The 16,168-nt window shown below is 38.5% G+C and overlaps 1 protein-coding gene and 1 non-coding gene across 7 annotated transcripts in view; both read left to right on the top strand.

The window, feature by feature from the left end:
- Positions 1-16,168, top strand: part of LOC126762568 (regulating synaptic membrane exocytosis protein 2) — a 421,139-nt gene that overhangs the window by 113,311 nt on the left and 291,660 nt on the right. For all 6 annotated transcript variants that reach the window (XR_007667481.1, XM_050479418.1, XM_050479416.1 and 3 more), the window contains exon 3: positions 3,755-3,863. The gene's annotated coding sequence lies outside the window, so the exon portion shown is untranslated. The remainder of the gene's footprint in view (positions 1-3,754; positions 3,864-16,168) is intronic.
- Positions 15,931-16,004, top strand: Trnai-aau (transfer RNA isoleucine (anticodon AAU)). Its single transcript has one exon. It is a non-coding gene; the product is annotated as a tRNA-Ile (tRNA).

Here is a 16,168-nt window from a genome sequence, read left to right on the forward strand (position 1 = left end):
TCTCGCTGAGTGTGAGTGGAATGACATCGCGGCTGGTAATAGTTGGATGACTTCTTCCAAAAGTTATGTATTCCGTCTGACGCATGCAGATTAGGCTTGCTTTCGTTTGTCCAAAATGCATTCGCCCGCTGTTCTGGAGTCCAGTTTTGGTGCGCTTTAGCAAATTTTAGACGTATATAATGATGACTTTTATAAAGCAAAGTTTTTTTTTAATTTTGGGCCTGGCTTTAAACGCTTGTTTTTTCAACTCGCGGTTTACAGTGATGCGAGGAACTTATGTTATCCAATTCCTTTGAATCTCCGTACCTGATTTTGCTGCTCGCGAGGTCATCAAACGGTTAATAGTTCGTTTATCGTGTTTACTTAAAACGGATCGTCAACCAGATCGATGTTTTGGTACTGATATTTCATGACAATTTGAAAAATTTTTCACTGACCCAAACGAAATTTCAGCTAGACTTGCAACTTGCCGATATGAGAGCCTTTCATTTAACCATTATAGCACAGTTTTTTTAATAGAGTCAGCAATTTTCTTCAGTTTTCTAAAAACAAAAAAAGACGATGTGAAATAGCTTCACAAAAAACAGTCTTTCTAATTCTACTTACCACTTATAAAATGAAAAATATTTCGATTTTAATTTTTAATATAGCTAATGGTATTTAAAATTCTCGAAAATTGTTTATTTGGTCTTAGCTATGCTTACACGCCCGAACGCAACTGATGTTATAATTGAGCAAATGTGTACGTGACGCAAACCAAACACCGCCAGAAAAAATGAGAAATGGTGTACCTTTGTATGTATCTGTATTTGAATACATACAAGGTCTGTCGCGAAAGAAACAGAACTTTTTAAATATAACTGTTTCTGGTGGCGCACCTATTGGTGGGTACATGAAATAAAAAGTTTGATCTCTTGTTGCCATTTCGTAAAAATTTTATAACAATTGGATAAATACAATCGATGTTATCGATCAAAAAGTGACAGCAGCTTTTGGTCATCGGTCGTAAAATGCATTTTGAACAAAGACCAAGTATTAAGTTTTGTTTTAAACTTGGGAAAACGTTTACCGAAACATTTCAAATGATGAAAAAAGTTTCTGGTGATCAGTGCCTATCCCGTAGTAATGTGCATGGGTGGCTTAAGCGATTCCAAGAAGGTCGTGAGGACTTCTGTGACAATCAAGTCCAAAATCAGTGATTACCCAAAACAATATTGAAAAAGTGCAGGAATTTATTAAGAATGAGCCGAAATCTTCTTTGCGTTACATGGAAGTGGAGTTAAATATCACCAAAGACTCCATTCATCGCATTTTGATAGATAAATTGGGTCTACGGAAGGTGTGCTCCAAGTTTGTTCCGCACAAATTGACTAAAGAGCAAAAATTGCTACGAATCCAACATTGTAAGGAATTGATTAAGGATTCGAGAAAAGACATAAACTGCAAATATTCGATTGTGACTTGTGATGAAACGTGGTGCTTTTTATATAGATCCCGTAGCCAGTCGTCAAAGTGCCGAATGGAAGCATCCAGACGAGCCATCACCGAAAAAAGTCGTCTCCAGGAGTCAAAAATAAAGACAATGCTGATTTGTTTTTACGATTCCGAGAGTATTGTACACCGAGAGTTCATCCCACCTGGCCAAACGATTAATGCTGTGTTTTACCTTGGTGTTATGAAGCGTCTTTTGTCACGCATTCGTCGTGCTCGACCACAATACCGTGAGGCAGGGTCCTGGCGCCTGTTGCACGATAATGCACCGTGTCATCGGTCGACGCTTGTCACTGATTTTTTCACAAAAAACTCCATATTAACCATTAATCACTCAACCTACTTACCCTACTTACCTGATCTGGCACCCTGTGATTTTTACCTATTTGGAAAACTTCATTTGCCCATGAAAGGACACTGGTTTCAGGACATTTCAGCTATACAAAAAGCGACGACCGATATTCTCAAGAGCATTGGGAAAAACTACCTTAAACACTCATTTGAAATGCTAACTGCCGGACTAAACGCTGTATGGAAGCACAAGGAAACTACTTTGAATAAAAAAATATAACTTTTGAAAAATATTAATTTTTTGTTGTTTTTTTTTAACGGTGCTGTTTCTTTTGCGACACACCTTGTATATATTATTTTCATCACATACAATCATTATACAAGTAACAGGTGGCGCAAAAATTTCCTTCCGATGTTTTTTGGAAAATAAAAAACTTTGATTCTGCTTGTGGATTATTTTTATTTGATATTTTAAATTTTTGTACATCAAGTCGAGAATATGATATCATGTAAATGGCCGCCGCCACAGTTGATTGTCATTTGAGCCCCTTTTTATGGCATTTTCCATCACTTTAGCCAGAACTTACGGCGATAGGTCCTCACATTCTTGACGGATAATGTATTTAAGACCTACAAGAGTCTGAGGCTTGTTGACATAAGCCCGCGACTTCAAAAAGCCCCACAAAAAGAAGTCTAGAGCGGTCAAATCAGGCGATCTTGCTGGCCAGTGCAAATCGACAAAACGGGAGATTAGGCGTGCGGGAAATGCATCCTTCAGCATGTTGATTGTGGCACGCAGTGTAGCCATTGTTTATTTTCGTATATTTCGCATGTGTTTACTACACAAATGTCAAAACAAAACTGACATTAGAGGTCAATTGCAAAATTTATACCATCTTCTGGCAATCTTCTGAATTTTGCGCCACTCTGTATATATGAAGTAAAATAAATCAGACATCTATGAGGTGAGCAAAACTATTATATGTACTTTGTAGCAACATGTTGCCAGAGTATAAAAATTGTTTTCACAAAGCCGTCAGTAACTATGTTGTTCACAAGCTAATATAAAAACTATCAAACTAATCTGAACACTCTATGGAACCAGCACATCCTCAGCTTAGTGTCTGCATTATCTCCCACTCTCAATTTCTTTCGTAGAATGCCTTTATCGCCAAGTGAAACCTGCTCTGCTTTTAGCGCACTTTATTAAAAGCAAATCTAAGAATTTTCCACACTTCATTACCAAGTTAATAACGTTGTTGGGAGAATTTCACGGTAAATCTCTAAAATAGTGTGAGCTTGTACATGCCGTGCTGCGAAAGACGACACCTACTCGCCGTCTGAGTGAACGAGGTATTTACTGAGTGGTGTGCTCTTCCTTGAGTTGGCAAATAGCAGCACTTCACTCACAGCAGCCGTGTTTGTGCTCGTGCCTCTATTGCGAGGACAATTTATGCCAAGTTTGTGAATTTGCACAGCGCTTACCTGGCTGGCAAAATGACAGGCATGCTCAGGTAAGTGGGGTGTCTATTCGTACACACTGCTGATTAAGTAAAGGATTGTGTGGGGAGAGCAGTGTTATTTGAGTTTATTGTAGAGAGGATAATATTGATAATGTGAATAAATTTTCTTGGCGGCGCCGACGACAGAACAGTTATAAGTAAATTTCAAGTGCTCCAAATGAACCTAATCCAATTCAGGCAGGAAAATGTCAATAATCATGACTCTATATCGAAACGAAATTCGGCACACGCCCCTTTTCTAACAAACCTACTATATATCTTTAAAATACCACACTTACTTTTCATATATGCAATAAATTTATCAGCAGATAAGTGCAATTAAATAAACTGATAATGTTTGCCTCAAGGCAAATCAGTCTTCTTTGCTCTAAATTTATTGTAGAACGTTTAAGAATCAACAAATTCCGCCCAGCTATTATCCTAACTTGCCTTTTTGTCTTTTATTGCAGATAGTTATCAGATGATAAGGCAGCTCAGCTTGGTTGTGTGATCTCCGTTAATTGATTGCGCCTAAAATGATTTTTGACAGCTATTGCGGCCTAGCTTAGAGTCACTGAGGTAAGTAGATTACAAACGATGTTATCGGAGTACTTAAAATATATTGCAGATATCGCATTGAGTGCTCTAAATAATTGTTATATAATGCATTTCTAATTAAAAAAACAAAAAAAAAAAAAAACAAATTAATAAATTATTTTTTATTTGCGAAAAGAAAAAAATGCTATGAAATGACAAGATTTCTTGTTAATATTAATGACATTGTTTTTAATCTGATACAAACTAATACATACATTGTGACAAAAAAGTATCCGGAAAATGTAAATAAAGCGCAAAATATTTAATTATTCATCAATATATGTTTTGCTGCCTTCAAAGTAATACCCACCAGATGCAATACACATATGTATAACAACGATTTTTCCAGTCCTCGAAACACTTTTCGTAAGCACTTTTTGCGATGGCCTTCAGCGAATTTCGCTTTATCTCTTCGATCGACTGAAAACGGGTTCCACGGAGTGACAATTTTCAGTTTGGAGAACAAGAAAAAATCACACCGAGCCAAATATGGTGATTACTGTAGTTGATCGATGGCATTCATTGCGTTTTTGGCTTTAAATTCGGTCAAAATCGTGGCTCGATGCGATGGTGCATAATCATTGTCTAAAATCCATAAATTGTTCTTGCACACTTTCCGGTCAAAAGAAAAATTAGAACTTCTTATTAACCTTCTGTCCCTCCGAAACAATTTCATGATGCACCAAACCACGAATATTGTCAAAAGAAATGAGCGTCACCTTGATTTTTGAGTGGTTTTGGCGTTTTGTTTTTTGATTTCGACTCGTTCATAAACCCATGTCTCATCCGCTGTTATAATGCTCATCCATGAATGTGGGAACGGAATTCGCACGATCAAGCATATCCAAAGAGACCTTTTTACAGCACTCTCTTTGAGAGAAATTTAGTTTTATCGGAAAGAGTCGAGCAAGAATGTGTTTCGAACCCAGAATGTCCACCGAAATCATTCCAATGGACCTTTTCATTACCTACAACATTGCCACATAACTTTCTTCTATAGGAGTAATAATTAAACCTTTCAAAATTAAACCAGCCCGTAAATTATTTTCATAATAAACAATCGAACATGTCAACATATTTTGCGAATTCCTCATTTTCAAACAAAGTTTCTCTTCGGGCAGAAATTTGTGTCGTTATGAAAAGGTTATCGCCACCACCGAGAGTCAATTTTTACAATCGGCATTTTTCCGAAATATATAGGTTGTCAAAAAAGTCTTGCGGTATTTGAGCTAATTGGCGCTGAATGAGCGTAGTTCTAGTTTTATTTGTCGCATCGGGTAATGCTATACCTTTTTGGAAAGCTCATTTCACGCGCTGACACGTGTTTGATTGATTGTCGTTTCTTTTAAGTCGTTCGTGAGTTATAGCGTCGCAAACATGTGGCAAAATAAACAGAAAACACGGCATATTTTACAGTTCTACTACGATAAAGGCAAAAATGCATTTCAAGCCGCCAATAAAATTTGTGTAGTTTATGGACCCGATACAGTTTCCATTTCCACCGCACAACGATGGTTTCAACGTTTTCGTTCTGGTGTAGAGGTGGTCGAATATGCGCCACGCTCCGGAAGGCCTGTCATCGAAAATTGCGATAAAATCGCTGAATTGGTCGAAAGAGACCGGCATAGTAGCAGCCGTAGCATCGGTCAAGAGCTGGGCATGAGTCATCCAAAATTCATTTCAATTTCAATAAAAATACCGCAAGATTTTTTTGACAACCCATTATTTGGGTTTTTCGTTTGCAGTTTAATTACTTACTGGCAGGGCGAGCCAATTCAATTATACAAATACAATCAAGAACAGAAAGCTTAGCTAAACTTTAATGATTGAAACAAAATTAGGGAAACAGATGAACTTTGCGGCGACGAAGTCATTTGGTTACCTCGAGAAATTTAAGCCAAGAGTTGATAAAAAACTGGCGTAAATTCTTAAAACTATTTACATTTCAACCTTCTGAAAATCTAGTTCTATGCAATGCAGCAAGCTAAAAAATGCGCCAGTGAAAGCTTTTATAGCTTCGATGCTGCCGAAGTTAACGTAGAGAACACTTTGTTTTTATTCGTGAATGAAAAAGAACTGTTTCAGAAAAAAGCTAACTAACACGGTGAAATCATAATGGAATAATGTGGAAAAAAATTATTTTTTTTGCTCACGAAGGCGAACTTTACGAGCTTCTTTGTACACTCACATTAATGTATGATATGTATAGATTCGTATAAATATCTCGCTGCAGGCAGTGATTGTGAAGGATTGATATTTGTAGCATGTTGGCTCTGCGAAAGTGCGTAGGCGGCTTAACAGCCCGCATTCATTTCATTTGATTATTTGCATTGCTCTCGTTTCGTTTTCCTGGAAATTCGCTGCTATTTTTAGCAACGAGCACATTCAAGCTCTGCGGCTGCGCCTTCCATTGCCTCATGACTTCTCAATATGTTAGCAGGCGTTGCGCCACACTGTAATCGATGCCATAAATTTTAAACTCACGGCTACACACATACTAAGTATCAGTATATATTCATACGTATATGTGTCTATAGAGTAATGAACGTACCTATTATATTTGTGTATATATGTGTGTGTTTGTTTGTTTTATAAAATATCTGTGCACCTTTCATTTCAACTGCTACTTGCATCGAAATCAATTATTTTAATGGAGCATTTATTATTGTATACTATTATGTAAACAAATGTGTAAGCACTTAAGTACACATGTACATATATGTTTGTGTGTAGGTAAGTGAACACACAAAAAGCGATAAATATTAAAATACCTAACATTATTTTCATTGAATGCTTCATTGTTTTCCTATTCATTTGCACAAAGCATATCGAGAATTTCACTCGCTGCAAATAACTTATGTAAATATAGTACACATGTATATATGTACATGTGATATGTAGTTAAGTGAGTATGTGCGAGGTACCCTGCATGAAACTAATAGGTTTTTCAATAAGAGCGCTACAAAAGTGTTTTTAAAATAAAACAAAAACGGTTTAATGAATTAATGAAATTCTTTATTCCTGTGAAAGTGCATTCGATGCCATTATGTATGGAACTCGATTTCTTTTGCTGAACCCAATTTTCGACGGTTTTCAATCGATACTGCGGCAATTTGACAATCACTGTATGGCTTGTGGCGCCGTCCTGTTGGAACCACATATTTTCCAAGTCCATATCATCCAATACGGGACAAAAATATTCGGTTATCATAGAGCGCTAGCGACTTCCATTCGCAGTAACTTGCCGGTCTTGATCATCATGGAAGAAGTACGGCACAATGACGCCGCTGGCTCTTAAACCGCAGCAAATCGTGATATTTTCTGGATGCAATGGTGACTCAGCGGAGAGAAAACAGGCTGCCTACCTCGCAACGTTACGATCGAACACTACACGTGCGGGATGGGATAGATACCAAGAGTTGAAGAGGGAAGCGAGACGCATTTGTAGACAGAAGAAGAAAGAGGCCGAAATGCGTGAGTACGAAGAGCTTGATAAGCTGGCCGACAGGGGCAATGCTCGAAAATTCTACGAAAAAATGCGGCGGCATATACTCTTGTAGAACCCCCAAAGGTGATCTAGGCACTGATGCCCAGAGCATACTTAAATTATGGAGGGAACACTTCTCCAGCCTGCTGAATGACAGTGAACGCACAACACCAGGAGAAGTAGAACCCGATTCCCCAATCGATGACGATGGAGCAGACGTTCCATTACCCGACCATGAAGAAGTTCGAATAGCAATTGCACGCCTGAAGAACAACAAAGTGGCAGGGGCCGACGGATTGCCGGCCGAGCTATTCAAACACGGCGGCGAAGAACTGATAAGGAGCATGCATCAGCTTCTTTGTAAAATATGGTCGGACGAAAGCATGCCCAACGATTGGAATTTAAGTGTGCTATGCCCAATCCATAAAAAAGGAGACCCCACAATCTGCGCCAACTACCGTGGGATCAGCCTCCTCAACATCGCATATAAGGTTCTATCGAGCATATTGTGTGAAAGATTAAAGCCCACCGTCAACAAACTGATTGGACCTTATCAGTGTGGCTTTAGAACTGGCAAATCAACAACCGACCAGATATTCACCATGCGCTAAATCTTGGAAAAGACCCGTGAAAGGAGAATCGACACACCACCTCTTCGTCGATTTCAAAGCTGCTTTCGACAGCACGAAAAGGAGCTGCCTTTATGCCGCGATGTCTGAATTTGGTATCCCCGCAAAACTAATACGGCTGTGTAAACTGACGTTGAGTAACACGAAAAGCTCCGTCAGGATCAGGAAGGACCTCTCCGAGCCGTTCGATACCAAACGAGGTTTCAGACAAGGCGATTCCCTATTGTGCGACTTTTTCAACCTGCTTTTGGAGAAAATAGTTCGAGCCGCAGAACTAAATAGAGAAGGTACCATCTTCTAAGAGAGTGTACAGCTGCTGGCGTATGCCGATGATATTGATATCATCGGCCTCAACACCCGCGCCGTTAGTTCTGCTTTCTCCAGGCTGGACAAGGAAGCACAGAAAATGGGTCTGGCAGTGAACGAGGGCAAAACGAAATATCTCCTGTCATCAAACAAACAGTCGTCGCACTGGCGACTTGGCACTCACGTCACTGTTGACAGTCATAACTTTGAAGTCGTAGATAATTTCGTCTATCTTGGAACCAGCGTAAACACCACCAACAATGTCAGCCTAGAAATCCAACGCAGGATAACTCTTGCCAACAGGTGCTACTTCGGACTGAGTAGGCAATTGAGAAGCAAAGTCCTCTCTCGACAAACAAAAACCAAACTCTATAAGTCACTCATAATTCCCGTCCTGCTATATGGTGCAGAGGCTTGTACGATGTCAACAACGGATGAGTCGACGTTGCGAGTTTTCGTCGGAAAAGTTCTGTGAAAGACTTATGGTCCTTTGCGCGTTAGCCAGTCCGTTGGAAGGACCAAGTGGAGAAGGACCTGGCTTCGCTTGGAATATCCAATTGGCGCCACGTAGTGAAAAGAAGAAACGACTGGCGCGCTGTTGTTAACTCGGCTATAATCGCGTAAGCGGTGTCTACGCCAATTAAGAAGAAGAAGAATGGTGACTCATGGAGTACGTGTGGATTGCTAACTGACCAATAATGCCATTTTTTGCGCGCTTTGACAAAGCCATTCAGCCAGCAATTAGCCTCATCGCTGAAAATGATTTTTCGAAGAAAATCCGGATAGTTTTCAAGTTGTTGCTCAGCCCAATTCACGAACATGCGACGATTCTAGTGGTCAAGCGGCTTCAGTTCTTGCGTCAATTTGATCTTGTAAGGATTTAGGTCAAGATCTTTTCGCAAAATTCGCCACAATGACAGAGATGCCCAAGGCTTGAGAACGACGTATGGTAGACTGATTGGGGTCTTCCTCAATTGATGCGTTAGCGGCAACAATATTCTCGATACTACGGGTACGGGAACATTTTGTACTGTGCCTGTGGACTCAAATGCCACTAGACGCTCAATTGTTCATCGGACCGAATGATTATGACGATCATAAATTGGACGTTGCGCTCTTTTGATGAGGTCCCTGACTGCGAATTTCTGTAGTAAATTTTAATAATTTTGACTCGTTGTTGGATCGTACATCTTTCCACGATGAAATGGCAAACTTTACTGAAGAGAATTGTCAAAAGAGCGGGAAGGGATGTGGCGTAGTTTGCTTGTGCAGCGTTCCTATTGAAAAACCCGTTGTATCTTTATATATATAAATCTTCTGACCGGGTGTTTGTAATTGAACTGCTCCTAAACGGCTTGACCGATTTTGATGAAATTTTTTGTGTGTGTTTAAGGAGATTCGAGGATGGTTTAGATTCACAATTTGGTCCACTGGAAAATGTTTTTTAAATTAATTTTTCAAAAATTCAGTTTTATTACGATTAAAGACTCAAACACTTCTCAGAATCAGTTATTCGTTGTTTTTGTAGGATTATGAACTTGCGAGGCACCCACTTTGCACAGAGCTTTCGCCTCTTTAAGCTTAGCAAATATCTTTTCATCGGTGGATTTCCCTGAGCCCAAATTCAACAGTATTTTCCCCCAAAAAGCAATGCTTTATTAACACTCGAAATGCCTTATGATCCATTTTTTAAAAACTAACACAAGTTGCTTCATAAAAATGCTATATCTCATTAACTAATAGTTATAATCCAACCAATAGAAATCATATAGATGGTAGTAGTAGTATTATCTATGTATCAGCCACAGTGAAGCGTGGACGGGTCCTCTAGTATATTTATATTTTTGTTTACCTTCGGAGGTAAGTGCGTGGAAAAGATGCCGCTGGATGTGGGCTTCACGGAGCAGTGGTCCAAGTTATCAGCGATGAAATTGAAGTGCGAGAGGATTTCGGAATGTTCCCATTTAAGGCGTTTAGTGTGTCCAGCTCTCCGAAGTCTGACAGGCATGGTATATGTAGAATAGCATTAAGTGCCATCGTTAGTGCTGTAGGTAGTGCACTGCTGATGCTAATGAGAACCGCACTCCACCAGACACACACGTCATGGCACAGTACCACTAAGCCACTTCTTTACTTCCAGCTAGCTACTACATTGAGGCACACTTGTACTCTTGTATTAACTTGTATCCACGGACTTTCCTTTAAGCATAAAAGCAGCAGTATCTGCATAGGTTGTCACCAAACAGCCTCGTCCTTCATGTTCTTTCAATAGGTCATTTTCCACTAAGATCTAGAGTAAAAGAGTCCAACTGTTTTATAAATTTTGTTTAAAAAAATTAAAATCTAAACTTAATATCGAGATATTGGTGTCGAATGAAATATATGTGATAAGCTTTTAAGTGAAACGAGTTAATGGACCATTAACTAAAGAGCTCTAGAAGAGCTTGCTGAAAAGCCTTTAGAGTTTTCAAAACTTAAATTCATTATCAAAATATTGGTGTTGAGTTAAAGCTATGAGATTTTGTTTTACATTAATAAAGAACATGAGAAACATTTTGAGAAAAATATTATAAATGTATCGCTCTCATTTTGCATTCAGTGTATACCACGCGTAATTCCAGCTCTCTGTGGGTAGTTCAACGTTTTGGAAATTTTTCATTAAGGGGGTATTCTTGTCTAGAATTTTGAACAAATCGATTTTTTTTTTTTGCATATCTTGAAAGTTTAGACTTTCAAATATACGACCTTGGAAGGATTTTTCAAAATTCGACTTATTTTCGGAGATACAGCCGATTTTGTGACGTGGCGTCCGTGTTCACTAGAATTGTCTCCTAAACTTTAAACGCGTTTTTCTCAAAACTGACTTTTTCGGAACAATACCCACGATTTCTCAGGTTCTATTGGACCGATTTACTTGAAATAATTATAGGGTCTGCCGTATAAGCTTGTCTATGGTTGGAACTAGTCCCATCCCCAAATTTTCATTTTTATTATTTTTAAAAAATTCGAAATAGTCAGAAAAAGTGATCCAAAAAGAATTTTTTTTCAGGCAATCGCCATTTTGTGAAAGAAATTGTTTCCCACTTTTCCGTAGTTCCAGCCATTGCAACATTATTCTAGATTAATAATCTTTTTTTTTTTTTGTTTCAGATAACTAGGAGGATTGAAATCATGGGTATGGTCACGTGGAAATTTTTAGAGACCCCCGACTTCGTCAGCTCATAGTTTTTGAAATTTTTTACTTTTTTTAGTTTTTAATTTTTTTCTGTACTCTTCTAAAATTAACAAATAACTAACAAAAAAATGGATAGTAAAAATATTAATTGCCTTTTTTTACGACACTTTAAATATTACCTGAAATTCATGCCCAGAACCTAGAACTTCTAGACCCCTTAACCAGCCCTTACCGGTTTCGCAATTTCCTGCAGGGTAGCGTTAAGACATGTTTGTAAATCTATATATACATATGTATAATATACATATATTTGCTTGACGCACTAGATGTCGGTAATGTATTTACAAGCGCATTTTGAGTACTTAAACCCGCTACGTGTTTGCTGTGCGCTGTTTTTCGTAAGGATTAATGGCTTGTTGCATAATAACTTTAAATGCTACATACAGCTCGACATTAATTTTATATTTTCAATTGATTTCGGTTGGCAATTCATTGCAGGTAAATTGTTTTCTATCGATAATTTATTGTTTTCATTGACTTAAGTCACTTAAAATATTGCATAGCTGGGCTTACTATTAAAGCCGGGCATAGAAATTGCCGTTACAGTGGGATTATGTAATGTGAAATTAAAAACAATGAATACCTACAACAAAGAAATAAATAAAAATTATACATTCGTGTATATTCAGGTCTTTTTTTGCGGATGCTGTCAACACTTTCGGCCTTGAGCTTTTAAAACAGCCGTGCGTCATCTGCCGTTTCTGTATATTGCGTGGTGTATTCTACTGGTTTTGAAATTTTTTAAGGATGAAGAGGTGAATTAACCATTTTCCTACAATTATTTCAAAGCAAATAAAGTTTATCAAAATTATTTTCCGAAACAAATATATTTTTCCTATCCAGTCCGCACAACAGTCGATCAGTTCATTTTCGCATGTACAACTTTAAGTGTAAATTCTCGAAACTTCTTTTTCTTCTTTACTAGCGTAGACACTACGCATGCGGTTATAGCCGAGTTTACAACAGCGCGCCAGTCGTTTCTTCTTTTCACGATTTGGCCCCAATTCGAGATACTAAGTGATGCCAGGTTCTTCTCCATCTGATATCTCCAACAAAGTGGAAGTCTTCTTCAGCACCTGCTTCTCCCTGCGGGTGGAATATTCTCAGAACTGGAATGTTTTCGTCCATTCCTAACTAGCGCAGGCCACTGGCCTTTCATTCGCTGAAGTATTGGCAATTTCGCCGTATATCTTGACAGCTCATCGTTCCATCGACTAGCATATTGGACCTTACCAACGCGCAAAACCTTTCTCTCGAAGGCCGACTTATCAGATATTGTCATCGTCCATGCCTCTGCACCATATGGCAGGACAGGCTGACTTTTTGTTGGAGTTAATACTGATTCCAAGATAGATGAAATTATCTCCGTCTTCAAAGTTATGACTGTCAACAGTTACGTGGCAACCAAGTAACGGTGCGACGACTGTTGTTTGACGATAGGATAAATTTCATCTTTTCCTCGTCCTCAACCAGACACATACGCCTTGCTTCCTTATACAGTCTGGAGAAAACAGAACTAACGGCTTGATTGTTGAGACCAATAATATCAGTATCATCGGCGTAGCAGCTGTACACTCTTATAGCAGATTTTACCTTCTGTATTTGGCTCTACAGCTCGTTTCTGCCAGCAGTAGGTTAATGAAGTCACACGATTCTGACGGAGTTTTTGTTGTTGCTCAACGTCAGCTTACACAATCGTATTGGTTTTGGGGGGATACCAATTTCAGACAGAGCGGCATAGAGGCCATTCCATTGTCGAAATTACATTCTTAAAATTTGAGGACCGGCTCTAGCTTAGCAGATATGCCAAAAGTGGTTCGCACGTTTTGGAAGTGATGAATTTAGCTTGGTAGACGAAGATTGTTTTGAGTAGTCAAAAAAGTCTGAAAGTGAGTAACTGGAAGCTTTCTCGGTGATAGTTTTTGTCAAACACAAGAAGAGCTCGCAGAAATGTTTAGAATCACTAAAACGGGTAAAAGCTGGCCGATACATACTTCTGATACATTCAAAACAAGGAAATTGGGTGTCATATGAACTGAAGGCCAGAGACGTTGAAGGACGATTTTTTATGTGAAAAATGATGCTTGAGCACTTCAAAATGCAATAGTTTTGCGTCTGCTTGTAACCGGTGATGACAAAAGGATGCATTATGATCAACCTAAACACGAAAAATCGTATGTGAAACCTTACCAACCAGCCAAATTAACGGCAGCGCCGAATATCCAACAGGCCAAAGTAACTCTGTATTTGGTGAGATCTGCCGTTGGCTGAAACCATAAATGGCGAGTGATTTCCGAAAATTACCGAAATTTGAGACTAGACAGGAGGCAATAATTTTCCATTGTGGCAACACCCGTCCTCATGTTGCTAGAAAGGCTAAAACTTCTTTGAAAAATAGCGTCTGGAAAGTTTTGCCTCACCGGCCCTGCAGCCAAGAACTTGCCTCTTCTGACCACCATTTGTTCTGGTCGATAGAGAACGTTCTCACCGGAATACGACTTTAAGAACAGCGTATCCAAAAGTGGTTTGATTCATTCCTGATCGATCGAAAAACTCGTGCTAACTCGTTCTGCAATTATACATACATTTATTGTAAAGCGCCATACAGGCCTAACCCTTAAGAGCAGTCAGCTTAGTCTAAGGCTGAGAATGTTACCAGACACCATCTGCAGAAGCTATATGTAAGTAGACGAGTTGGAATCAATTCAACACTTCCTTCTTGACTGTCCCGCGTTGGGGTATAGTATCTCGAATTGGTGGCAGACATCCCACTGAACTGGCGGGAACGGAAATGAAACGCTTGTGCAAATTTGTATTGGCCACTAAACGTTTTGCTAATTTATAAGTTCGAAGACAGGATTTCTTCTTTCCTATGGCTTCACAAAAGACCACAAATAGCAGTCCATTTGCTATCTTTCTAGATCAGCCTTCTAACCTAACCTAACCTAATCTAAGAACTGCGGTGAATAGTAAATAACTCAACTTTTAAGCGAAACGTGGCTTTCTACAAGTATTTCAATAAAGTCAAAGTTTACTTCGATTGTCTCTTTTCTTATAGTCAACATATTAAGAAAATTTCGTGGCTAGTGAGAAGTAAGGCAAATGTTAAAGAACCTAAACAGATACATAACTATATGTCAATTGTATTTAATAAAAAACGATGACTGTTAGGTGGGGGCAACCACTTCTATATCACTAGTCTTTAGTCCAATCCAAAAGAACTCAACTAAAAAGTAAAAAACTTACGATACGATTATGCATATACAAACCGCCTGGAAATATGCAAAAGTCAGTACAGTGTAGCACAACTTTTGCCATCGGCACACAGGCGGCGCAATGTCAAGTCAGTTAGAAAATTTAAATAGCACATTAAGGCAGATATTTAATCTAATCATGCACACTTTATAGCCTAAACATACTACCTCTTAGAACATACCCAGTAAGGAAATAAAGCGGTTGGTGGCTAAGTATTATTTTTTCAACTTTTACGCCGGTAGTACTGAAGGAAGCAATAGAAAGGTCCGTTACATTTTTTTTCTATGGATCTCCAAAATATACGCCCCGTTAATAAAAAAATTGATATTTGCATCAGCCAGTTTGGTATTGAATTTTAGGGTCCTTCCTCGCTTTCAGAAACAATTACATAAAGTGCAACTTGATCTCAATCGATAAACCCCTCTTTTTTAAAGCTTTTGAAAGCTTTCTTCATTTCAATCGACAAACATCTTTTTTAAAGGTTTTTAAAGCTTTCCAAAGTAGTTATTTGATAACAATTTAAAGAGACGGCAAAAGCATTGAGGGAACATCACATAATATACATAAATAAATTCCGATTTGAGCGATTCAAATTCTATTAACTCTAAATTAAAGCGAGTTCAAGGAGACGTTTGGATCTATGAAACTCACGTAAGCAAATAAATGTCATACATCTACTTATCCAATCTCGCTCTTCATACTCTCTCAAACTCAGCTTCTTAGCTTATTTCTGTCAAAGACACAGAGAAAATACTCTATTATCTCAAATTTAAAGCAGGCTGTTGTTTGAAGATATTAACAAATTAAATTTTTTTCAAAGGTCCAGCTTATGAAATCAAAATTTCGAACAGGTAATGTTAGATGAAGAAGAGTTTTGACAGCTGGATGTAATAGTGAGTCAATGTCATATTTATTCATTAATAATATCGGTGCTTATAGCCGCTACAGCCCATTGGAAAGACAGATAACCCTTGGAATCTACTTCAAAGATAAGAAAAGAACGGACATATCTTTGAAGTATGTATATAAAATTGGGCTACAATCTCGTAAGTTTCCTTAGCCTTTATTTTGCGCATTATAGCAGATCTCTGTTTGGTTTCCTATCGACTTTATGCTCGGAGCGTAACAACGGTATCTGGCCCATTAGCTCAGTTGGTTAGAGCGTCGTGCTAATAACGCGAAGGTCGCGGGTTCGATCCCCTCATGGGCCACTAACTAAAAACTACTTTTTATCGAAAAAATTATGCTTCAAATTGTACAGGTGTGGTGAATAATCAAGTATGAATTTTATAAAATAAAAGGTCTGTCGCAAAAGAAACAGAACTTTTTAAATATAACTGTTTCTGGTGGCGCACCTATTGGTGGGTATATGAAA

Source organism: Bactrocera neohumeralis, chromosome 6 (genome assembly GCF_024586455.1).
Source record: "Bactrocera neohumeralis isolate Rockhampton chromosome 6, APGP_CSIRO_Bneo_wtdbg2-racon-allhic-juicebox.fasta_v2, whole genome shotgun sequence".
Classification (NCBI taxonomy): Eukaryota; Metazoa; Arthropoda; class Insecta; order Diptera; family Tephritidae; genus Bactrocera; species Bactrocera neohumeralis.